At 34.7% G+C, this 27676-nt stretch overlaps 1 long non-coding RNA gene across 1 annotated transcript in view; it reads right to left on the bottom strand.

Annotated features, from left to right (window-relative positions):
• The window catches only part of LOC132519545 (uncharacterized), a 252020-nt gene extending 225116 nt beyond the window's left edge, over nt 1-26904 (bottom strand). Inside the window, exon 1 of the long non-coding RNA XR_009540191.1 lies at nt 26844-26904. This is a non-coding gene — a long non-coding RNA (uncharacterized LOC132519545). The remainder of the gene's footprint in view (nt 1-26843) is intronic.
• Between the last annotated feature and the right edge of the window lie 772 nt (nt 26905-27676).

Genomic DNA, 27676 nt, shown 5'->3' with positions numbered 1-27676 from the left:
ATTGACTACTGAAAGTTGTACAGTCAAATGTCACATGACTATCTTCTCTTATTAGAATCTGAAAGACTATAATATGTAAACATATTGAGTGATTTTTATCTAAACCTTAAATTAATACTCAGGACACAAAAATTACAACAAAATGAAAGTATAATACAGAGGAGTATTCAATAACTATATAAATTTTATATTTAAGATCGATGTTTTAACTTTAAAATAAAGGAAAGGGAAAGTATCTGATAGGTAGTTGGCATCTATAGTATTTTGTGAAACTAACCTTGTTGAACAAAAATAGGTAAGCATAAGCAGATTATTACAGACTCAAAGCATGATGATAATGACTAATTCAATCTTCTTTCTGAAAATAGTTTCAAAAGACTAAAATACAATTTCTGAATAACTTCAAATCTAAACAAACACATGATTGTGCACAGAAATACACAAAATAAAAAAGAATCATTTTCTAGGGGCAAAATATTAAAATAAATTATACTGATTATTGCTTCCTTATTCCCCAAGAATTTTGCTTTAGGGCATGGCAGTCTTGGTAGTTCAAGTGCTAATCCACCATCTTCAGGGGTTAGAAATGTCTCTAGCCAAGAGAATATAGGTGCTTGAAATGCAGCAACCATACACTTGAATAGGTTATGTGTTTATATTGGTTTCACCCTGTCATGCATGCTCATTTAAGCAGCTATAATGTTCAGTTATTCCTATAAATGGAATGACAGAGAAGAAGCAATAAAGCCATTTATAAATTATGATTAGTTTTGTAAATCTTATTGCCACTATTAGGAAGCTAAATATATTATTCACCACATTATGTTTTACATGCAACCTTGTTACACTAGTCTTCTACATGCCTTCAACTGTTTGAACATTTTATATTATTATTTTTTACAAAATCATATTTGTACATGTATCAAACACTATAAAACTAGATCAATTTAATTCAACTCTATAGTAGAAAAATGTGACTTTATGTCTTAGAACTCCTATATATTTCGTGCTCTTGAATCCAGAAGTAGTAGTTTATGGACTCTTATTTATGATCCCAGAATAGCACTATGTTTCACTTTTGTGTGAAGGTAAATTGCCCTTTTATATTACTGATGTGTAATTAAATCTAATATTATTTTAATACAATCCATCCTAACACTAAAAGAACCAATTCAAAAATGCAAAAAGTTATGTCTTGTGGAATAAGTAGATTTCTAAAAATCTAGAGTAAGAAAGATATCAATCCATTATTAATGAATCACATCATCTAATAAAATATATACGGTGTATTATCGCCAAATCAATAGTACTAGCTCTACTATTTAAGAACTGTAAGTATGATTCCTACCACTCTCCCCAAAGAAAGCATTTTTAAGCATGCCTTTATTTCAGTCTTTTAAAAAAAGTTGATATAAAAAAATGAATTTATTCACTAAGGGATTTGCAGTTTTATGTGAAGAGTTTTGCAAGTGTGATTCATGTCAGTAAGTTCAAAAGAGGTGTCCATGTCTCTCCAGCAACTTCCATTCCTGTCTCAGTGATTAAGTGTCTGCATCGTATTTTAAACGTGGTTGAAGCGACCCAACAAAACAGACTGAATGAACACTGCTAAGAGATCCTGGACTTGCGGGTGCCAGCAGTAATTGAACTTTGGCTCTTCTCTCTTTTAAAGAAGAGCTGACTGTGATTTTGATTTATGTGAAATAATTGCATTGTGTTGGATAGGGGGATTGGACATTGTGTTAAACAAAAATGGGTGGGTATGTGGTTGAACGGAGTGAACTTAATTTTGATTCACTTCCTTGTGTATTTTTTCTAGCACATCACCCATCAGTTTGTAAACTTTAAATATAAATACTTGAATCAACTAAACAAGACTACTAAAACTCCATTTTTGTTTACAGAGGCTGCTTGGATTATCACAGGCCATTTAAATCCCCTCCAGGAAAAACACCTTCAGGACATAATTTCAAATCTATAGTTCTTTCCTTTCTAGAATATTGGTACTTCTATTCTTTGCTTCTGAAATTCCTAGTTTCCTTTAAAAATATGTTTAACAGTCTTCCCCCTGCCCCAGATATAACGAAATTGGATTTGGTTTCTGTTGAATGGTTGATTTCTTCATTTAAAATATTTGCTAGTAATACTGTCCAGTGTTTACTGGGCTCTTATTTTTGAATGTATAAATAATATTCAATACTCATAAACACGATGAGTTAGATCTATTATTAGCTTTGTGAGGAAACTGACGCTTAGATTAAATAACTTCCCTAAAGTTCAATAATGATTACATCCACGAGATGGCTCCCAGGTCTCTGTCAAAGTTCTGGCAAGAGGCTTTTGAAAAGATGTTTTTAAAAGATTTTTATCTCAAAAGGGACAGGAAAAGAACTTATATTTACAAGTTGTGCAAAGTAAATGCTCTAAGAAAAGAGAGGTCAGCGAGTCAAGAAGAAGCCTGTCTAAGGTTTAATCAAGCTGAGGAAAATGTTAAGGCTGCCTTGGTGACAGTCTTCATTAGAGTTCTGTGCCTCCTTCAGTGATAAGGTACTTTTTGCCCCCTGCCCTCTACTTCCCTAGCTCTAACATTTACAGTCTATTTCCTTGAAACCATGTTTTTTTGTTGACTGGGTGCTTTTCCACTCTGAGACAGGAAAGGTGGAGGGATAAGTGTGGAAGATTTCACTTCCTAAACTCAGGCAAAGCTCGTCCTGGAGAGTAAGCCTTTGTTACGGAGAAGAACCAAGATGTTTCACAATGCTTCCTCTTCCCTTCACCCTGCCTGCGGGAGTCCTGAGGGAATTTTCTTGGATCCTCACAGTGAGAAGAACCCTGTGGGGTTCCTGGAGGGAAAGCCCATAAAAGTTTCAGTCTCTTGTTAGTCTACAGTGAGAGTCCAGCAATTTATCAAAGTTGCCATATAAATATTCCTACCATTTTGTGACTTCTGTCCCAGGTAATAAAGTCTTCGTTTTTGTATCTCATTGGATGTACCTTTGAAACAGGAGGGAAGGGGGCAGGGCACAACATTTAAAAGAATGAGATAGCCACAGGACATGACAAAAACTGGTGAGAACCAACTAGGTCTAAGATGGCGGAAGGTTTGACTTCCAGTAGACCTTCAGCCTCATTATACGCTCATTTTAATACATTTACATACATACATTTAATACATAAATCCTGGAAATCCCCACCCCTTCCCTGAAATAACTGGAATAATCCTCTCACTCATTAGCCTATGAAATTACCCAGCCCATAAAAACTAACCACGCCACATTTGGGGGCTCTCTCACCTTTTGAGACAGCCCAAGCTCTGTGGAGTTTGTTTCTTGCTAAATAAATCCACTTCTTACCTATCACTTTGTCTCTCACTGAATTCTTTCTGCAATGAGACATCCAGAACCTCAAATTAACCAGGAACACCTTTCTCTCCAGGGTGGTAGTTTGCTCTATGTTCAGTTCTCTAGCAGGTCCAAGAAAAATCATTAATTTTCAGTTTGTCCAGTTTTTTCTATTTTAATGAAGAAAGTGATGACTTCCAAGCTCTTTGCATGTCTAAGCTAAAACCAGAAAGCTGGCAATGTTTTTCTGATTATAAAATTAATTCATTATCACTGAAGGAAATTTATAAAATACATACAAATTTATTGAATCAACAATAAGACAAAACAAACTCGAATGGATTCCTCTTGGAATTAAAATAAAAATCAAGTATTTTATGAGGATCTTTTAAGGCCATATATGGTTCAATCACACGCCATTTCAGGCCTTCCTCAATGATTGTGCTACAGCTATACTGGTCACAAAGCCTTTTTTTTTTAATTGAATTGTATACTTTATTTTTTTAATTAATTAATTAATTTTAATTTTTGGCTGTTTTGGGTCTTTGTTGCTGTGCGTGGGCTTTCTCTAGTTGCAGTGAGCAGGGGCTACACTTCGTTGCGGTGCCGGGGCTTCTCATAGTGGTTGCTTCTCTTGTTGCGGAGCATGGGCTCTAGGCTCGTAGGCTTCAGTAGTTGTGGCTTGCAGGCTCTAGAGCACAGACTCAGTAGTTGCGGCACACGGGCTTAGTTGCTCTGCGGCATGTGGGATCTTCCTGGACCAGGGCTCGAACCCGTGTCCCCTGCATTGGCAGGCTGATTCTTAACCACTGCGCCACCAGGGAAGTCCAGTTACAAAGCCTTTAAACATGTTGTTTCCTTTGGCTGAAATGCCTTTTCCTACTCCTCATAGTTCTTTCTTATTTTTGTCCTTTAAATTTCATTTTAAACAGTTCTGCTTAGAAACACATTTTCTTAATCACCCTGTATCAAATAAACTCCCACGTATATTGTCATATATTCTGACCTATATTCAACTTTAATACTACTACTAATCTGTCTGCTTGGTTTTGCCTGATGCACATTAGAATGCTGGCTCCATGAAGACAGTGACCGTATTTTTTTCATATTTATTACCATGCCCTAGTGACTAGTACCTCGTTGACATATAGCATCTTACTAATTAATACTTTCTTATTAATAATTCAGATTTTTCTTTAAGCCAATGATTAAAATAGTCAAGCAGAAAGGAAAACTGAAATATAATTAATCCCCATAGACTCTGATGCCTACATCTCAATAAGCACTGTTTCCTATTTTGAGTGTTATTTGACAAGGTATATTTCTTCTTCTCATGCATGAGTTTCCTTATCTGTAAAATGAAGCTAATAATAGTGTCTATTTTATCGAATTTTAGTGAAAAAAAGTATAAGTGAGTAAGTGTAAAACCTTAGAATAGTCTCTGGGATATGAATGCTTAAAAATATCTTCATATAAAAATTAAACATGAATACTGATCATATATGTCACAAAAGAATATACTTAGTTTGTACTGTTTTATAATATTTCTTTGAAGTATGTTTTAAAGCATTGTAAAAGCATAATCAGATTCATTCCTGTAAGAATCCTGTATATAGCATAGTTAATAGCCTATTGCTTTTTGCTTGTTTGTTTTTTAAACAGAGTCAAAGACATAATGAGGACAATTATCTTTCACAAGCTCAAAAAATCTATTTTTCAGGATATGGTTTTTTTTAGATGAACTGATCAGCTTAAGAAAACTTATGTTTATATTTCAATTAGTCTTCATTATAATTCCATCGAGGGTTACCATAGTATAAACAACTTGTATATAACTTTATAATATTGCAAAGAACCTTAGAAAATGTACCTCCTGTTATAGAAAGAGAACTAAAGAGAAAAAAGGAAGACAACCTCTCAGAAGTCATAATTTGGCCACCCCAAATTGGCACTCACAGCACTGTTCTACTTTACCTCTCTCACACTAAAATGGTAGGTACAAATTTCTAAGATCATTACGTAAGGTGTTAATATTTCAGATATATGGTTTCTTGTCTTCGAGTTTAATATTTTTTTCCACAGCATTCTACTGAATTCAAGGTTATTTCAATCATTTTAACATACTTCGTTAGGTATCAAACCCATCTGTCAGCTTGGGACAAGTAGGGTAAATATATTTCACTCTTTTCTGTCCTGTTCTTACCCAACTTGGGGTACTGTGATATATACTGATAAACCCACTGAAAGAACATTATTAACAAATGAATGTGTCCAGAAGAAAGCAAACAGTATATTGAAAATACATGAAATGGTGTCATGATGGAAAAGATATAAAGGTGTTGGGAGCCACAAGTGTGATAAAAAGAGAGCTCATATCATATTTTTTAATTGTTATATTATAATGGAAATAATCTTATCAAAAAAGATTAAAATTTGTGTTCACGTGTCTATAACACTATTCTTCCATTCTATATTTTGTGCATCTGAAATAGTTTCTTTAAAATTTTACATTTTTATTCCTCTAACTCAGTGGTTTTAAAAATTAGCTATACATTGCACATTGGAATCACTTGGGATACATTAAAAGTTATTCATCCATAACTTGGTCCCATCCAGAGAGATTCTGATTTCATAGATCTTAGTTGCTGTCTAGAAAGTGGTATTTTTAAAACTCTCCTAATTATAATATATAGCAAATGTTGAGAATTACAGCTTTAAGCATTTTTTGTCATGCATTTTAACTCCTTCACCTATCTAGTTACAACTCATTTTTCTAAACCTCAACTGAATTGTCATTTTTCTCAGGGTAGCCTAATCCAGTATTCCTAAATATCCTTAATGTATATTCTGTAAAAAGTTAGTGAACAGTAACCTTAATTAATTAGAGTTGGGAGACCAGAAGGGCAAGCTCTGGTGATTTGTGACTGTAGCAGAGTCCAACAGGAAGAAGAAAGACTCATCTTTCCTGGCAAGGACTCAGCCAATGAGAAGCCATGGACTCTTTGTTTACTATAACCCGCCCAACTTCCTTTTCCCCTTCATAAAAGTGTTCTCCTTCCCTTGCCATGTAGGGACATGCACGTGGCTCACTATAGTTGCAGACGCCGTATGGCAATTCTCTGCTGATCTGAATAAACCCATCTTTACTGGAGATATTTGGCGATTTGTTTCAGGTCAACATTTTGCTGGCCAGTATGGGGACTAGAGAAGGCCTCTCCAATGGCTCCAAGGCTGGTGAGCAAACAGGTGCACTACCCACAACTGAGCCAATCATTTCTCACTGAATTTTCTCAATGAATTTAAAGTCTGAAGGGACGTCTTTCTCCTATATTGGAGCTCTTGCCCTCCTTGAATTTGAAACTCTTCAGGTTTTATTAGGTATCTATTTAAAGGTTTTTTCCTTCCGGAAAAAGGCCTTGTTCTGTATGCCAGTACACACTTGGCACTTAGGTCTGATCTTGAGATCAGACTGTTTCAACCAAAGCTGGCTGAAAAAGTCTTCAGCCCAGTAAGTTCAGGAAGGGGCTGCTTCAAGTGAAACTGCCAATTTTTCAGCCTCTGGCCTATTCCTTTATAAGGGCTATCCTCTAGAGACTGGCTAAAAAAGCCTTTGGCCTAGCTCCCCTGGGACCAAGTTGTATTTTGGGGGGAATGGCTGAGATTGGCTTGCAAGCTATTTGAACTGAGCCATTTGTGCTGTAAGCCATTTGAGTTGTTTGAAAATTGTTCTTTACTCTTGAGGAAAAGCATCTGAGAAATGGGAGCTCAGTGATCTAAGTTTCTTGAGGGTGTCCCCTCCAGACAGACTCCAGCCGATTTTATGTTTAAAAACCTCTTTCCTTCCAATGCACATTTCTAATTAAATGAACCGACCTGACCAAACCGACCTGACCATTTAGAAGACCAATGGCCATTATGGGGAACTTTTGAAATCCCCAAACCTAATTCCCTTAAAACCAAATTGGACTACAATAGTTCAAAAATTTCCATAAGAGAATGAAATGCTTATTTCGATTGGTATTTTGAGGCTTCTCAATGTTATCAGGAGTCTACAATTTTCAGTCTTCAAAATACGATTTTAAGATTAACTGAGGGAAGACAAAATTAAGGAAGGGTAAAGTGGGTCCCAAAGCTTCAGGTTTCCTTGGCTTCTTTGTCTCAGAATCAGCCTCTGGCACCATCTTCTCTCTCTCACTCATCTCCTTCTGGCCAGACTCCACTTGCAATGTCATCTTATTCTTTCCCTTGTATGCCACCTACGACTCCACTATACCTTCAATTTCCCCAGAATAATTCTCTCACCAAACTACCCCATTGCTCTGAAACTCTCCCTACTCCCTTTTCCTCTGAACGTATCAGAACCTGTCCCTTTAAAACTAAGCTTTCTGAGGATCCAGAGGTTAAACCCATAGTTTCTTATTCTCCATGGACTAAAGCTGAGCTGTGAGCCACAAAGATTTTCCCAAAATAACCAAAGAACCTCAAAGATTTGCTAAGGAATTTAAAATAGTCATTCAAACCGATCAACCTGGTTTCTCTGACTTATATCAACTACTTTATATGCTTGTCAGTGAAGACCAGGCCCAGCATTGGATGACAACTGCTAATTGGGAAAGTCCTGAAAGGTCTCTAGAATTACAATTGGGAGACCAGCCCACTAATTTAGTATATAATCAGCCTTGGGCAATCACTAGGTGATGTCATTGAACAATTCCTAGGGCCTTTCCAAAGCCTGCTCCTTGGAATAAAATTCAGGCTTGTCCACAAAAATCTCATTAACTTGTTCATAATTATTACAATTGACTTCAGATTATTTTTAAAGAAAATCCTGGTATTCCTTCAGATGTTGATTACACCCAGGGAGCTTTTAACTATGTTTATTAATGGGTTAAACCAGGACTTGTCCCTTCTAGTGAAAAGGGCCAGGATGTCCACTCTAGATTTATTGATAGTTAACCTAGCAAACCAATTCTCTTACTCTAGATGAGTCACCTCCAAGAAAGACTATCAAAATTCTTAATCTTCAACTCAAGCAAATAAAGGCTCCTAAACAAAATCAAAACCTTCTAGCTTCTGCTATTACTACAAAGAGCCAGAACACTGGAAAATAAATTGTTACAAATTTAAATGCTTTAGGCACCACCAGCCCACTAAATTGCCTTTCCAATGTCCTTCCAATTCTCAATGACCAGACTCCAATGAATTACAGAGGTTCTTCCCAATCTTCCCTCTTAATTGGCTTGGAAAAACATTTCTCCAGATTGGGGATGAATCTCTTTCAGTTGTAAATGATACCAGAACCACACTCTTGGTGCTCAACCCCATTATTATAAAACAACCCCTGCCTTGGAGTACTAAAACAGTTTAAATAGTGGAGACCTCCAATGAACCTCAAGAGGTTCTTGTCTCTGAACCTCTTCCCTTTTATTTAGACCCTCAGATATACTCTTTTCTCCTTGGTTCCTTCTCACTAACTGTTTATTAGGCCCAGGCTCCTTAGAGAAGTATCATGCAGGAATTTCTTTCTCCCAAAAGGGGAAAATAATTTTAGAAATTGACAGTAGTCAAAGTAACCCACCAGGTGAATTAAATGAACCTTTGACAACTTTTATTTTTGCCATCTCTGACAGTACTAAAGCAGATTCTGGAAACACTGATTATTTTTCCCTATTGATTTAGCTACCACTTTCCTTATGGGAAAAATCTCCAACTCATGTTGGAAAAATTCACAGTGCACCACCTATCAAAATTCACATAGACTTCTCCAAACCTCTTCCCAGAATTAATCAATACCCTGTAAGTAAAGAAGCCCTTCAAGGCATAAAGCCCATATTAGAAAACTACAAGGCTCAAGGCCTCATTATCTCTTTTACTAGCCCCTGTAACACTCCTGTTTCGCCAGTGAGAAAACCTAAGGGCCAAGGGTGGAGGTTTGTCCCAGACCTTTGAACAATAAATAATATTGTTATCCCCTGACACCCTGTTTTCCTAACGCTCATACATTGCTAACATCCATTCCCACCAGAGGTAAATTCTTTACTGTAATTGATTTATGCAGTGCATTCTTTAGTATTCCAGTTGATGAAGCTAGCCAACCTTTTTGCCTTAACTTGGGAAGAAAGACAATTCACCTGGACATTACTGCCTCAGAGTTTAACTGAGTCCTTCTTTCACACAAATCCTGAAGGCTGATCTGAATGACAAAAATTTCCCCTAGAGGTTCTACTCCACAATATGTGACTAAGCCTCCTCACAGGAAGGCAGTATTCACTTGCTAAAGCATTTAGTCATAAAGAGACACAAGTTCAAAAGAAAAATTGCAGTTTGCCCCACATCAGATTTGATATTTAGGAAAACTGATATCAGAACAAGGGTTACACCTACATCCAGATTAACTTCATGGTGTCCTAAGTTTCCTAAAACCCAAAACTAAGCACCAGCTGCAAGGTTTTCAGGCTAGTTGGTTATTACCAAAAGTGCATTATAAATTTCACTTATTGTTTAGTAAAATATATAGGTTTGGCCATAACAACCCTGACCCAATTTTATGAGAAGAACCAGATAGATGGCAGACTTCAAGGCCTTAAAGGAGAGTTTGATGAATCTTGGGTAACCCAATTTTCAGATTCCCTTTTTCCTTTTTGTATATGAAAAGGAAGAAATGCCCCAAAACACAGATATCACCATTGACCCACAAGGTGGTATAGTCAGTAACTGGACCCTGTGGCACAGGAATAACCCCCTTGTCTTAGATACATTACGGTTACTGCCCCTTTGGTTAAGGCCACCAAGAAAATTATAATGGAATCTGCTTTAACCATTTGTGTACCTTATACACAAGAAGCTCTCTTGAATTCTCATCACACTCAACCTCACACTCAGCCAGTCACCTCACCTCCTATGAGGTCTTTGTTAACTGTCCCTCTCTCCCATAACTCTTATGATAACCATAGCCGGGCTACTCTTTTCCCTTCTGTCATGCATGAAGTCCCTCACAACTGCTTAGTGCTAACAAACCACCTCTGGGCTCCTCCTAATAATCTACCGGAAAGTCCACTGAGTAACGTTCACTTCTCATGGTTCATTGGTGGTTGTTATTTAAAAGGTGACAGTGGCAAACATTGTGCTGGGTATGCTATTAAAACTCCTTTTTGTTATTGAGGCAGCATCTTTACCTATGGCTATTTTGGCTCAACAGGCTGAATTATACACTGTTACATGAGCTTGTACTTCAGCCAAGAACAAAACTGCCAGTATTTATACTGACTGTAGATATGCATTTGAAGTAGTACATGATTTTGGAATGTTGTAGAAGAAACATGGTTTCTTTAATTCCAGGGTAAATAAAATTAAAAACAGCCCCTATATTCAGAAATTACTGAATGCAATACTTTTACCAGCCATTTTAGCTATTATTAAGATTCCAGGGCATTCTTTTTTTTTTTTTTTCCCCCCATGCTATGTGGTTGTGGGATCTCAGTTCCCAGGCCCAGGCCACAGCAGCAAAAGCCTGGAATCCTAACCACTAGGCCACCAGGGAATTCCCCTCCAGGGCATTCTAAACTTGACTCTCTGGAAGCCAAAGCAAATCACCCTGCTGATATTTCTGCAAGGAATGCTGCTCTTAACGGGACCAATAATAGCGAAAACTTTGTCATGATCCAAAGGAATATTTTTCCAAATGATAATTTGGAAAAACTGGTTAGAGAATCCCCAAAATTGGTCCCAGAGAAAGAAAGATAAGATTGGAAATTTTAAAACTGTCGGTTTGATAAAGAGAAAGCTCTGGTTTGAACCAAATAACTCAGGGAATCCTGTTCATACTGCTCTAGGACATTTTAAATTGACCCACCTAAAGAAAGCACTGAACCCTGACTAGACCTGAACATCATCTAGTAACCTTGACTGATGCAACAACATCTGATGAGACAGCTTTTCCTAAGATATCTGGACCAGGCCTATTGGAATTTTGTCACCAAACCTGTGATGATGACTTACCACTTCATATGATCTCTAATGTCTATGATCTTCATCACATATGGACTTTAGATAAAAAGTACCTGAGTGCTCCCTCCTCCTGTTACTTGAATGTGACCTCAGTAGTTTCCAATCTGTGTACTTTCCCTCCAACATGAGACACTACACCCAAAAAAGGTACTTCCTGGCATTGAGAGATGAAAAACTGCTGAAAATGAAAAATCTGACTTGATCGGCAATGCTTTCAGAGAAAGATCTTGATCAAAAGGGGAAATATTAAAAATTAGTAAGCAGAAACCTCAATTAAATAGAGCTGGGAGACCTGTTTCATGAAAATAGGATGAATTTATCCATGTAAGTCCTTTTCTACTTCAGGCATGCTCTAGGTATTCAATAAATAAAAGAACTCAGACTAAGACGTAGAAGTTTCAATAATAATAGGTTCCATATTAACATATAAAACTATAACTAAATTATCTATAATATGCTGAATACTCATGACATAGCCAAGAGTCAATAGCTTTCCTAGATGTGATACAAACAAAACAAACTAAAGAGGTTAATAAAATTCCCCAGGGTTACACTCTAGGAAATAGCAGAACCCAATCAAAGCAGTTGGATTGACAATATCACTTGTGTATTTAGTTCTATAATACTATATCTCGATAGTATAAGAAAAAATACTCTAAAGTTATTAGATATATTCCAGATAAGATGTTATCTTGTTAACTATCAAATTTTTGATCATTGGTAGTATTCAAATGGATGCATTATAGACAGAACTTCAACATAAATGGTGTACACCAACATATTATCATGAATCTCAATTATATTTTTGAGATTACTCTATTTTCTGATCTTCCTATGTGTTATGTGATAGAATTAAATTTGAAGGTATAGCTTTGGTATCCTGACTATGAGGATTTTTAAAGGACATTTTAATATAAAATTTAAAGATAATGCATTATGTAACTTTGTTGTACAATTTGTATAAATTTCTGTTTAGAATATAGTGGGCTGCCTTCTGATTTTTATCTGAAGTATCACTATCAATGCTTATCTACTGAGAGACAAGTGGGTCTTCTGCTACTCATTGTTTTGAACACACAGATTACAGTATGCCTATATTAATTAAAAGTGCTACTTAATAATGCAAATTTAATTTTTTCCCAGTTTTCCAGAAAGTCTACTAAATTTGTGTTATTTTATAATATCTAATGCTAAAAATATATATTTCTCCTACAAACACACAAGATGGATAATATATGTATAATAATCACTGCAGAGATGTGTTTTCATCCCAGCAGCTTATTTTGAACACTGAGAATATAATGCTTGCATTTTCAGGACATAGGAATATGTTAAAAACTAAGGAAAATGTTCAATATTAGCAGAGAATGTTTAGCTGGCAAAATGACTTTTCTATGTGAATGCACTAGCCTTTTTTTTTAAATCAAGTTTACAGAGTCTTTATTATATTGATTGTTATACATGTTTTCAGGTCGAAGCTGAGTGTGGTTATTGCATTATTATTTTTCATTTGGAATTTATTGATTTTTCTGCCAGTAACTTATAGGTCAGTTTAAAAAAGTTATTGTAATCACTTGATTTATATATTTTCTAAAAGATAGTGCCAAAATAGGAAGCCTTTCATCAGTCTGTCAGGTCTACAGAGTTTTTATCCTGTGGTCATTTTGACTTAAAGGTGTGTCAGAGATTCTTATTCATACTTTTTTTTTTAATTTTTAGACATTCACATTATTTATGAGTCAGAAAGTAAACATGATAAATCGATTGTTTACTAGTAGACACTGATTTTAAAGTTGATTTTACCACATTCATAATTGTCTTTATGAAAAATTAGTAAAGTTTTATTGCCATATGACCTTTAAGCTCAAGGGAGTTTTAAAGAAAAGAACCATGGTACTTATATTTGGTCAACCACATGTAACTGTCATTTGTTGTTGACTTTAAACCATCTTTTTTGTTATCAATGTCATTTGAAAATATAGAAGATACACAGTACAAAATTGTTTGGGATATAGAAATTGATACTTAACTGCCAATTCTATCATTATAATTTAGCTAGAAATGGGACTGGATGTTATCCAGTAGGAAAAATGTCATCTAAATTGAATATTTTCACTTGGGGATTTATATTAACATATAATTGACTTTCCATAATAATTCAATATATATTCTGGTTGGACTGTGAAAATTCAACCTGGAATTTTTAAATAAGCATAATTAAATGAAAATATCACTAAGTAAGAACAAGATGTGAATTATGATTTCAGCTCTGCTTCTAAATAGCTAAATTATTTTGGGAAGTCAATTTAACATTCCTATCGATTCCTGTTACTTTGATAACTAGACTAGAAAATCTCTTAGAATCCAAAGTCCATGTTCATAAAAGTGAATATACTTCATCACATAAAAAGTCTACGTTTGATGCTTGAATTTGCTCCCCACAAAAAGGTGACAAATACAGTATTTATTAGATCCCTGCATTGAATAGTGTAATTTATCTCATCTTGATGCCATTACTCTTCTATTTTATGTTTTTGGATTTTAACCCCATCTCTTGTTCCACCTAAGACTCTTTGATCTTAGTGATTTTTCTAAGTTGCCCTAAGAAATTGTGTTTCTGTTCTCCATAATAGAATATAAAGCACCATTTATAACATATTATGATTCAGACAACGTAATATATATTTTGGTATGTTATCAAATATATATTCAGAAAAATCCCATAAATACATTATTACAAATTTTCAGGTGCCACAAATAATCTAAAATATTCAATTTCAGAATCCTACTTTAGGTTTTCCCTGGTGGTGCAGTGGTTAAGAATCCACCTGCCAATGCAGGGGACACGTGTTCGAGCCCTGGTCCGGGAAGATTCCCACATGCCATGGAGCAACTAAGCCCATGCGCCACAACTACTGAGCCTGCGCTCTAGAGCTCGTGCTCCGCAACAAGAGGAGCCACCACAATGAGAAACCTGTGCACCACAACAAAGAGTAGCCCCGCTCGCCACAACTAGAGAAAGCCCACGTGCAGCAATGAAGACACAACACAGCCAAAAATAAACAAATTTAAAAAAAAAAGAATCCTACTTTAGATAATGTCTTTGATTTTACTAATCTCTGTTAAAAGATTTCTACTACCTACTGCTTGATTCATCTACACTTATTGTTTGATACTTTCTGTTTGTATCCACAGTTTAGATGATTCATATTAGCTGTTCAAATACATTCGTTTATTATCCAACCTGCCCCAATGTTTTTGAATACAACCTTTATTAATTCTCTAAATGCAATGACATATGTGACATCCAGAATGTAAGTCATGGTGTGAATATCCTATTTACACCTTGTCAAAGTAGTCTACAACGCACTATCTACTCTGTTATGACTGCCACTTTGAATTTCAAAACATTGAGGCAGTGTTCAATGCAACAGAAGTTCAGGTACGACCCTTAGTTAAAAATGTGATATAAGACTGAAATTGTCATTACATTTACCTCTGTATTATTTGGTTGATTTGGAAATTTACCAAAAGAGGAAAGGCAGACTTCTTATAAATATCATTTAAAAATAAATATTTTTTTTCTTCTGGGAATTTAAAGACTCTGTATTATTAGACACAGTAATTATTATTTAACAGAAATTTGAATGTTCTTTACATACAGCCAACAATTCCCCTAATAAAAGCATCACACTGAGTTACTGTAAATGAAAATATATAAATAAAGTGATTAAAGTCACAGAATATGCCATATCTATTCTTCTACCATTTGTCCAAATACATTCAAATGCATATAAAAATATAATTGCATTTATAACCTACTTAGATTTATTCTTTGTGAGTAAATTTTTAAAATTCCTTGCAGCAGATTGAAAAAATATATACAATATTTTGCAATTTATCCCATGAAGAGACAAAATCCATTTTTCACCTCTTGAAGTTGGTCTTGGTCTTGTTTTGTCTCATGATCATTAGCAATTATGATGCTAGCAGAGATATGACAGCTGCTTATGATTAGGGGCTTGCTCTTTTTTTTCTACTCTACACCCTTCCATCACCATGTGAATAAACCAGGGATGTCTTGTTTGAGGATGATAAATTCTGTATAGATAGGTCTCAGCAATCCCAACTGTCAAAGATGTGACCCCAGGTATAAAGGTGAGGCTATTTTAGACCATCCAGACCCTGATGAGCTATTGCCTCATCACAGAGATCAGCCAACCTGGCCCAGTCCAAAAATAAGACCCAGTGGAGCTTAGCCTACAGCCCTGCCCAATTGCTGAACACAGCCTGTGGCCTGCCTACGCAGAAAGCCCAGATAGCAATCCCACCTGACCATGGAGTATAGTATCTAGCCCCACCCAACTATGGTATACAGCTGCAGGCCCCTTCCAGAGATCCCAGCAAGTAACCTTGCTGAATAGTGGAGCATAGCCAACTGCCTAACTGATTATGAAGCCTAACCTAGAGTCTTGCCCAACTTCAGGTATAGCCTGTGGCCCAATCTGACTGCAGAGCAAGGCCTGAGGCCCAGCACATTGGCAAAGCCCTGCCTGTGGCCCTCCCTGAACATGAAGTTCAGCCAGTGGCACCATCTGGTCGGCGAGCAAAGCAGTGCCTGCTCATGGATACTACCGGCTAACCTGTGAAGTACCTCAAGGTGAGCTGACTGGTGAGTCTTTCCCTACCAGAGTGAACTTGTAAAGTCTGGAAGATGACACTGTAACAGAGCAGGACCCTATGGGGCCTTCCTAGCACAGATGCCCCACCCCCCACCCATGTCCTTCGCCTGCCTCTTGTCTGTAGAAAAACTTTCAAAGAATAAATTTAATCAGAGAAACAAGAAAATGCAGAAACAAACAAGACAAAATAATAATAGTTTAGCCAGTAAACAAAGTCATGGATCTTTAGTTCCTCCTCATGGGCTATGGATAATATTCTGAGCCATACATATCCTTTGAGATGTTTTACAGATACTGAAATCCCCAGTAGGTAGAAGAAGTTAACTACATGATGCCCAGACTATAGCCATGACATAAGCTGGTACATCTTGCACAACTCTAAGAACTGGCCTCAAGGAAATGGGAACAAACCAACTCTGGAGTTGAAGATTAACTTTACCTAAAACAATCAAGATGACACTGATCAGACCACCGCATGACCAATTTCAGGATGATTATCAGAGCTGACTGTGCTGTTCTGCACATAGAACCCTCCCTCCAGCTATAAACCCCTGACACTCTGCTTTGAAAGCTCTTGCCCCCTGATCAGCAGTAGGGAGTTGGTCCTTTGGGACATGAGCCCATCTTCTTCCCAGGATTGCCAGCTTCCTCAATAAAGCTATCTTTCCTTTTACCCAACACTTGTCTCTCAGTATTGGGTTCTTGAGTGATGAGCAGCTGAACCTGAGTTCGGTAAAAACACTGCTTAAACAAATATGCAGTACCAAGAATCAAGGTTCACAAAGAATCAAAAATATGACACCAAAGGAAGCTTATAAAGCTCCAATAACTCATCCTGCAGAAATGGAGATTTATGAACTTTCTGACAAAATATTCATAATGATCTTATTAAAGGAGCTCAGTGAACTACAATAACAGAGACACAAAATAAAACAATGCATGAACAAAATGAGAAGTTAAAAAAAGAAATAGAAGCCATCAAAATAAAAATTATAGAGCTGAAGAATATGACTAAACTAAAGAATCAATAGGGAGCTTCAACAGTGGTCCTGACTAAGCAAAAGAAAGAATCAATGAACTAAAAGACAAGTTATTTGAAATTATCCAGTCACAGGAGCAACTAGGAAAAGAAATGAAGAGTTAAAACACCCTACAGGATTTATGGGACCCCACTAATGAAACAATATACACATTATGGGAATCCCAGAAAGAAAAGAGGAAGAGATAGGGACAGAGAGTCTACTTAAAGCAGTAATGGTTGAAAATCTCCCAATCTTCAGGAAAAAAATTGACATCCAGATTCATGAAGCCCAAAGAAAGCCAACTAGATTGAACCTAAAAAGGACTACATTGAGACATAATTCAATGTAAGACCTAAAGCCATAAAAGTCCTAGAATAAAACAACTCCTTTACATTGGTCTTGGCCACAATTTTTATATATGACAACAAAAACACAAGCAACAGAAACAAAAAACAATTGGGACTACATCAAACTAAAAACTTCTGCACAATTAAGAGATACAATCTACAAAATGAAAAGGTAACATATGGAATGGGAGAAAGTATTCACAAAGCACATATCTGATCAGGGGTTAATATTCAAAATATGTAAAGGAACTTATACAACTCAATAAGCAAACAACCACCACCACAAACACACACACATAATATTATTAAAAAAAGACCTGACGAGATATTTTTTCAAAGATACTCAAAATGATCAAACTTTATTGTTGATCTAACATTTTGAAAGTTTTTTTTTAATTTTTGAATTTTATTTTATTTATTTTTTATACAGGTTCTTATTAGTTATCCATTTATACACATTTTGAAATAGTTTTGACAAATATTCTTTTAGGTTGTTGTCATTAAATTTTACTAAGGTGATTTTAATAGGCATTTAAATTATATATTTCTAAAATAAGTTTTTGTGAAGATTCTGGAAATTTCTTGAACAGACATAATGCTCCATCACCATGAAAAAAACTAACAGTGTCATAGTGAAAAAGCTGATCCTAAAAATTCTTAGTTAAAGCTCATGAAAGGATGTTTAAAATCATTAATCATTAGGAAACTATAAATCAAAACCACAATGAGATATTAGTTCACACCTCCCAGTATGGCTATAATTTTAAAATAAATAAATTAGAAGAATTGGGGAAGATGTAGACAAATTGGAACCTTTTGTATATCACCGATTGGAATGTGAAATGGTGCAGAGCTGTTGTGGAAATTTTAGTAGTTCCTCAAAAAGTTAAACACAACCTACCCTATGACTCAGCAATTCCACTTCATGTACATGCCCCAAAGAATTGAAAACAGGTTCTCAAATATTTACTTGTATATGTATGTCCATAATAGCACTATTCCCAATATCCAAAAAGTAGAAACAATCCATAGGTCCATCAACAAACTGATGGATAAACAAAATGTGGTACATACATACAATAAAATATTATTCAGCCAAAAAAAGAAGTGAAGTAGTGATACATACTACAAAGAAGACAAATCTTGAAAACATGCTAAGTGAGAACATCCAGGCACCGAAGGCCACATATTTATGATTCCATTTATATAAAATATCCATGATAGGTAAATTCATAGAGGCAGACATCAAACAAGTGGTTGCTAGGGATTGTGTGGAGGGGAGAATGGGGACTGATTGTTTTAATATCTTTGAAGCTGATGAAAATGTTTTAAAACTAAACAGGGGTGACAATGATTACACAACATCTTGAATATACTAGGTCACTAAGTACACACTTTAAACTGGTGAATTTCATATTTTGTGAATTTTATTTCAATTAAGTTTTGGTTAGTAAATTTATGATACAAATAGGTGGTTGCCAAATATTTCCCCCCAAATTGGCTTGAAAGTATGACTCTTTACAATATTCCATGCATTATTCTAGTATATGATATGAGGTCATATTTTCAATTGATTGAGATTTTGTTTTATTTTAATGGCTTGTCAATTTTTTTTTAACCACATGAAGAATCAGAGTTGTTGAACATGGTAATGCTGTGGAGATTAAAAAAATTATTTCTTTAAAGCTTTAAGTATAATCTTATATACATTGTCTGAAACAGTCCTATATTATTCTATCATATACATTTTAACTGGTTTTATATAATTTTAAATATTCAAATACTTGGTAAATTGACAACACTAGTTGTCAGTGAAATGACGTATATGTTTACATTACTTTTAAAATATACATATATTTTTCATCTTTAAAGTATCTTTAAAAAATCTTTAGCCTATAATATTTAATCTTTAAAATTTGCTAGATGTATTCTTAACTTTTTAACTTTCAGATTCAGTTACTTTTATATAGGCATTGAATCTTACTTCAAGGTTATTTTGATGTTTCACCTCAATTATTTAAGAAAGTGCCTGGATAAAATGCAAGCTTTGCACTTTAAATGGATTTGCCTTTGGTTATCTAATAAGATATTTGTGGCTTCATGACTTTTGTATTTCAAGGTCCAAAATACATGGCTTAGTTTTTAAGAACTACATAGTACTCAATACTATTTCAATGGTTGGTTACCACTTTTATCCTGCCCTATGCAATAATACTCAAAATTACTATCGTCAGGTTTAAAATGGTAACTGTATGACTGTACCAAATGGAACTTCTCTCAATTTTCCATTAAATTATCCATGAAGCCACAGAGTACAATGACTCTGGAATTGAATGGTCAAATGATTTTTTTTTTCTTTTCCTCAGCTCTGGAATTGGAGCCATGGACAATTTCTATTAATTTTTAGGTCAACAGATCTGGCAGGGAGTATATAGGAAAGGGAAAGTAGGATTTCCTATAAAGATGGGCATGTCATGGATTCTTCCTCTTATCTAGTAAATAAAAATAATTTTAAAAAAATCACCAACAACACCCAAAGAACACAAAGATCAGGAGGCTAACTACTATATCCTTTCCAGAACCCAACTGAATTAATGTGATCTTTTTGAAAGTTTAAAAGTTGAAAGTGCAAATAAGCAAAAGGCAGATATTAGTCACAAGGGCCTTTCAACAAAGTCTGTTCCTATCCCATGTGACATGAAATAGCCCATTTTGTTTTTCCCCAGGCTTCAGATAAGAGTTCTCTAAAAAAGAATGAATATGTGTATATGTATAACTGAATCACTTTGCTGTACACCTGAAACTAACAACATTGTAAATCAAGTATACTCTAATAAAATAAAGTCTACAAAGGTCACTTTATAGCAAAGAAAAATGATTATAATGCTAAATGAACAAAGCAAGCTACAAATATATACAGAATAATTAGAATTTTACAAAAACAATGTCTCCCAAAAGGTAACATCAAATAGACCACCAGTCACAAAGACATTTGCAGGATAAAGGTTTATGGGAAAACTCTAATGAACAGACACTCAGGATGACTTAGAAAGAACTGACTCTATAAACACATTCTATTTGTACAAATTCACAAAGTCTTCCTAATGCAGTAAACTTAAACTGTTTTCAGAATATCTTTAGCTAAGTGTTCTTACTTTCTACAGATTATATTATACAAAGTAGCTCACCAATTACTGCTTAGTTTCCGAGTAACTACATGGTAATAAACCCATTTTCAGATGTTAAAATAGTTTTAAAATCAAAATTAATACCTACCATAACTGTGCCAGTTTTTGATATGTTTGCTTTATGCTATCTATCTATGGTATGGTGCGTTGGTTCTCAGATTTTCAGATTTCACAAATAAGTAAAAATTTTAAGTAAATATGGGAGGAAATGGAGGGTATGATCGGGAATAACAATGTTTTATTTTTCCAAATAAAGACATTAAAAAACAATAGGCAACAACTACTATCACTCTTCTTTAAATAAGACTTTTAAGAACCAAAAAAAAGTAGGAAGGACATACGTTCAAAATAAATAAATATTCTTAAAATTAAATAAACTTAGCTTTACCAAAAAAAACCATGCAACTCAGTAACAACAAAAACAAACAACCCCATTAAAAAAATGGCAGAGGAACTAAATAGACATTTTTCTAAGGAAGATATACAGATGGCCAGTGGGTACATAAGAAGATACTCAACATCACTAATCATCAGGGAAGTAAAGATTAAAACCACAATGAGATATCACTTTATACCTGTAAGAGTGGTTATCATCAAGAAGACAAGACATAGCAAGTGCTGGCAAAGTAGTGAAGAAAAGGGTACCCTTTTGCACTGTTCTTAAGATTGTAAACTGGTTCAGCCACTATGGAGAAGTGAAGTTCCTCAAAAAAATTTAAAATAGAACTACTATATGATTCAACAACCTCCCCTTCTGGGTATAATATATCTAAAGGAAATAAACACAGGTTATTGAAAAGATATATACATCTCATGTTTATTGTAGTATTATTCACAGTAGCCAAGATAAGTAAACAACCTGTGTTCATCAATGGATGAATGGATAAAGATGATGTGATTTTATATAATGAAATACTATTCAGCCATGAGAAAAACGGAGATTCTGCTATTTGTGACAACAAATGGACATTCATGGCATTGGCCTAAGTGAGATAAGTCAGAGAAAGACAAATACTGTATGATCTCTTATATATGGAATATTTTAAGAGATGAACTTGAAAAACATTGAGTGAAATGGTGATTATCAGGGCCTGGGTAAGTGGGGGAATGGAAGAGATATTTAAGGGTACATAGTAGCAACTACCAGGTAAATCAGTCCTAGAGATCTAACACACAATACAGTTACTACAGACAACAAAACTCTATTATAAACATTAAACTTGCTAGGAGACTAGATCTCAAATGGTCCCATCACTAGACGAGATGATAATTATGTTATATAATAGAAGTGTTAGCTAATGCTACAGTGGCAGTTATATTGCAACACAAATGTACCAAATCATTGTGTTGTATACCTTAAACTTATGCAATGTTACATGTCAATCACATCTTAAAAATAAACTGTTTAATTAAAAAAATTACTAGGGAGGAGAGAAAAGGGAATTTAGTCAGCTGAACCAAAGAACAGGAGAAAGACACTACACTTGCCAAAACCAAACAATATCTATGACGTGAAAGTAATTATACATGTATGTAAAATTTTATTCCTGTGTATATTTGTATATGTAATTTTCCAGTGGCTATTTTGAAATTAAATTTAAATAACATGTATATGTATTACTTTAAAATAATTAAAGCACTGTGCAAGTAGTTGACATTACTATGATGATGATTAATTTTCATAACAATATTTTACCTCAATATTTTAATAAGTATATTATCCATAAGACAGACTGAGTATTCTGTTGGAATATACACAGTCTAATGTAAAATATGTTCTATAATGAAAAATATTTTGTTAAAGAAACCTATTAAATACTAAGAATAGTGTTTTGATTTGTCAGATAACTCACTATGAAAATTACTCCTTCCTTCTTTGCAGTGAGGATTATTATTCCCAGTGTATGAACTGTTTTTGTTTAAAATTGTTCATTTTACTGTTCTTTAACACCTTTGAAGAGTCATAATCACTCAGGAATAGCTACTTTCAGAAATAATGTTAACTGGATAAAATTTTCAACTCTCTATTTCTTTTCTTCAAGCATAGAGTATAATATCTATGTCAAAAATAACTGATCAATTGAGGTTATATTGTTCTGTATATGAAATACATGCATGGCAATGAATATTTTCAAAAGATTGAAGAAGTATAGTTATTATGCGTGCTCATGGAGGAAGAATATGAGAAGGATGAAGAAGAGTGCTCAAATGTAATCCTTTTAGCCCTCAAAGTGGTAGTTTTGAAATAGACCAGAAAAGAGTAATTGTCCTTTTTAAACATATCATTTGCACAGTGATAGTCAAGACTATATTTATCATAATGATAGGGTGTTTGAGTCTTCCTTTTAAAAAATATATTCTTTTTGTACCAGAGGGAGACCAGCTTTAACTTACCTATCATGTAATCTCTGCTGAGTGTTCTCATATTCAATATGAAGAATTTTCCACATGAGAATCCATTAGTGTAAATATTAATTTTATTTCCAACTATTTCTACTTACTTAAAAGTTACTTTAGAAAAATAAATTTGTCTTAAAACAAACATGGCTGTAATCAATTGCTCAGAAAATATCTGTGACACATTCTTATTCCAGCTGGTGGGTTTATATATAATACCATCTTTAATAATACTGGTTACAAAATGGGATTTGGGGAATATTTCAGGGGGCGATATCAAGTGCTTTATTGGAGTGCAAAATGATTTCATGAGGAATACTAAACAGACTCTCTATTCCAACCCAGGCATGAGATACATTTTGATTTATTATTATGTGATATTTGTTACTGATTTATTATAGACAATAGATTTATTCCAGTTTTAGGTGTAATGTTACAAAGTGAAAAATCTGGGCTTCCCTGGTGGCGCAGTGGTTGAGAGTCCGCCTGCCGAGGCAGGGGTCACGGGTTCGTGCCCCCGTCCGGGAAGATCCCACATGCCGCGGAACAGCTAGGCCCGTGAGTCATGGCTGCTGAGCCTGTGCTCCGCAATGGGAGAGGCCACAACAGTGAGAGGCCCGCAAAAAAAAATACTATCTTAAAAAAAAAAAATCTAATTTCACTCAAATGTGCATTAAATATAGTAACAAATATAAAAGATTAAAATTGAAAATATTTGATGTTACCGTATTATTTTTATATATTTAAAATTATTTTTCGATCTCTTTCACCTAAGAAAAAGCACAAGTACATAATATTTATCATATGTTAAGCCATTATTATTTAGACAATGATCCCTCTACTAAATGATTCATTTGCAGACTTTTCTGATTACACTTGGAATTGTTTTTAACTTCCTGACTTCAATATATATGTTTTCCAGTGAAAGCTGTAAATTTAATTTTAAATTCTAGCATAGTTTGGCCTTTTACTTTGACATTCAGTCATCTGCTATTGAAAAAACCTTGCTTGATGATTGTTCTGAGGATATGCCTCATGGATTTCCAGCTCACTTTTAATGCAGTGTTACTTTCCATTTAATCATTTTAAATCTATTAAAAGATATCAGCATAGTTCCTTAGATTATCACTAAAAATCTTTAAAATAGCTCATTATTGCAGTATCTTCACATTGCTCTATCTAGATAAACATTAAGCAACCATTACATTAAGCTTTGCCCATTAGATGAATATAGAATATGCTACAAAGGCATAATTTATCTGCTCACCAGGGTTCACAGAAATCCTTGCTTTAACTTTGATATTTCCTCTATTTACTTTGCCCTGCGTCTGAACCATATCTCTCTTATCAGTAACATTTCTTACTCAATAATAAGAATAATGGGATATAAAAGAATTATGCTTTTTACTTTTTGAGTAGTTTTAAAATAAGCCCAGATAAACAATATGTTTACATTTCCAAAAGACCTTTTCACTTGGCAAACTTTTTTTTTAGTATTACTTTGTTTTTATCTAGAGTAAATGATATTTTTCAACTTTTAAAATTATTCAGTTATGTTCACAAAGGTATTCTATATTTCAATCCCAGTTGGTATAAGGACAAGTCGTTATTTTCAAGATAATTCAGAAGAAACTGCTTTTGTCCCCTGCCATTTTGTACATATGGGCTGCCCAGACAGACGGCCTTACTGTTTCAGTTTTAGTAAATTTTGGACTGTCTTCTTCCCAACTGTAACTTCCTCACCTCTCTTTTCTCAAAGCATTTGCTTTAGAAAACTTTTAAATTATTTCTTCTGTTCCTTTGAGGTGTAAATTTTCTCCCAGCCTTTGCCAGTTTTTGCAATTCAGGGAATATCTTTCTCATGGACCTGGGGACCATCCCCTTGAAATGTAATCCCACAGAGACTGGGCAATAAGGGCACTAACTTCAAAAAGTGACAATTAGCAAACACAAATGGCCTAATCATATTGACCAACCTCTCTCCTAACACCTCCCAGTGTTTTTTCACTGGCTCACCACAGCTCTTAAAAACCCCAGCTTTTGTTTCAGCAGAGCTGAGTCCACTCTCTCTTCCCTACTGTAATAGTCTTGAATAAAGCTTTCCTTGCCTGCTTAACTCTGTCCAGTACAATATTTCTTTGATAGATAGGTCTATAAAAGATTTATATTTATTCCTGAAAAAATAAGTATACAAGCCAAAATTTGAGACCACTTGGTATGTGACTCTAATAATACAATACTAAAATTTATTGAGTGTTTATTATATGCAAGATATTATTTATATGAATCAACTTACTGAATCAAAAGAAACACATGCAAATGTCTCCCATAATTACCATATGGAACTGTGAAATAAAAATTCACATTCTATAGCAAGACATGAAAAATTTAAACATAAAAGGATTTTCAAATTCTCTCTGCCCTTTAGCCTCCCTTCCCCCTCAGACTGTACATTGTATATCTGCATTATACATCAGCCAAACCTCCCTATCAGCAGAAATACCTACTCAACCATAAAAAGCAACATTCTCCTAGCAACAACAAGATAAGTTTTTAAAAGATAATACTCCTTCTTGATCTCGTAAGGGGTCACAATGACCCACCACTTTGTACTTGCAGATCTGGACTGTGCAAACTATCTTCATCATGTAATGTACAGCCCTCTGTCTCAAAAACCTGTGCAACTGTGTTTTGATCTCTAATGAGAAAAACAGTTCTCAGAGCTTTCTAAGAGGCTGTTCCTGGGTTATAATCCTCAATTTTACTCTAACCAAGTTTTCCGTTTCTTTCTTAAATTGACTGATTAGTTTTTTTCATTGGCAGAACAAATGCATTTCTTGCCAATATAGAACAGGTACAGATAGCAAAAAAAAAAAAAAAAGAGCTCTTACAAATACTCGATTCTTGTCTAATTCCATTATTGAATTTCCCCCGTAATTAGCATAAAACAAGTAATACTTTAAAAATACTTATTTTCTCATAAATGTCCCCATATCTAACCAGGCTTCTAACTCTTCAAATGAGATAATAAAATGGAGTTCACAGTAAATGATGTGACATGGTGGGTGACTAATGAGTAGCACACTGATGTAGAGAGTCACAAAACCTTTTTTATGCCAGTTGGAGGAAATGGGGTTCTCTCATTTAAATGCAGTCTTATTGGTCTTTGGAAGAGGATTCAACTGCTCATGCTCTCTGATCGTTTTCCTGGTTTACTCACTCTTTTATTGACTCACTTCTCCTGAATCAGCTGCCAGGCTTGGGCCCTGGTTAGCTCCCATATTTTTCTTCCAACACCCTCTTTATCTTCTCACCATGGAGAATGAAATCCTGCTTTTATTTCACACCATACCTTGAGTCAAGATAATTTAAGATGTCCCCTTTTCTTAAAGACAGAAAAGGCTCACAAGTTCCAATATGCCAACAGGCAAGATGAAAGACCAATGTTTATTTTTCTCCCATCCAAGGAATCAACAAAAAGTAAGCAAACACAAAGTTAAGGTTTCCACATTAACCATATTTAAAATGACGGAAGTATTCATGTTCTGTCACACATGTATTATGTAGTGGCAATTTTATGTTGAACAGAAGATGCAATATTTTACAATAATGATTAAGTCCCCTTGGAATTATATATTTTCTCATTTTACTTTCCTCTTTTAAATAAGATTGGTATGTACATCACTCCTAAATACTCATGAAGTTAAATTAGAAAATGTTGACTAAACTGGACATTTAGAATTTTTTAAATCTCAAGGATGTTCTTCCACAATGTTCACAACACTTTATTGCCTCTCATGTAACACCACATTTGCTTAAAACACACTCACATAAAGCTTATAATATAAATTTCACTTACAGACCTTGGAAGATTCTTGAGGGCTGGATTTGGTTCTGTCTGTTTCAATCACCCATAGACCCTAAAATAAAAATGGAAAGGAAATCTGAGATCTACAAAACTCAGTAAGAATGGAAGTTTTCTGAGACAACAAAGTGCACACTGCCAGGCTGCGTTGGGAAGCTGCACTGCATTTGTCCCAATTAAGCCAGGGAAAATTAAAAGCACCTGGAGGCCTATCAGGCTGCCATCACTCCTAGGCTCCTGTGAGATACCGGAGACAAATACTTCTCTAAAGTAAAGATGTATCAAAATACTCCACCACAAGTTTTCTACAAATTATAGTCTATGAAATAGAAGCTTTCAAGAGAATTAATGAATTTGCACTGGACCTGAAGAAATAAAGCAGAATGTACTACAGAAATTTTAAAAAATATATATGAAAATAGGGAAAAGTGAAGTGGAGGACAGGATTCAAAGGTCTAACAAATGTCTAAATGGGGTCCTAGAAAAACATATATAGAAAATAAGAGTTAGAGGAACTATTTGAGAGTTAGTGGTTAAACATTTTCTTTAGAATGAATGAAACAAATGAACCAAAGAGAGATTTTAGAAGAGCACAGCTGAAAAATGTGAAAATTGTAGCAAAACATATAGAATAGTAGAAAGACAAAATGAAAATCTTAAAATAAGCTGGAGCAAAAACACTTTTGATATGAACAGACAGAATACTTATCATCAAAGAGAAGAAAATTCAAAGAAGAGAAAATTATATTCAGAGAACAGAGAGAAACTATCAAGTTAAAGTTTTGTACAAAGCCAAAATATCTGTACTGGTTTTCTACTGTTGCTGT

Source organism: Lagenorhynchus albirostris, chromosome 4, assembly GCF_949774975.1.
Source record: "Lagenorhynchus albirostris chromosome 4, mLagAlb1.1, whole genome shotgun sequence".
Classification (NCBI taxonomy): Eukaryota; Metazoa; Chordata; class Mammalia; order Artiodactyla; family Delphinidae; genus Lagenorhynchus; species Lagenorhynchus albirostris.
This window is presented reverse-complemented; position numbering and strand designations above follow the sequence as displayed.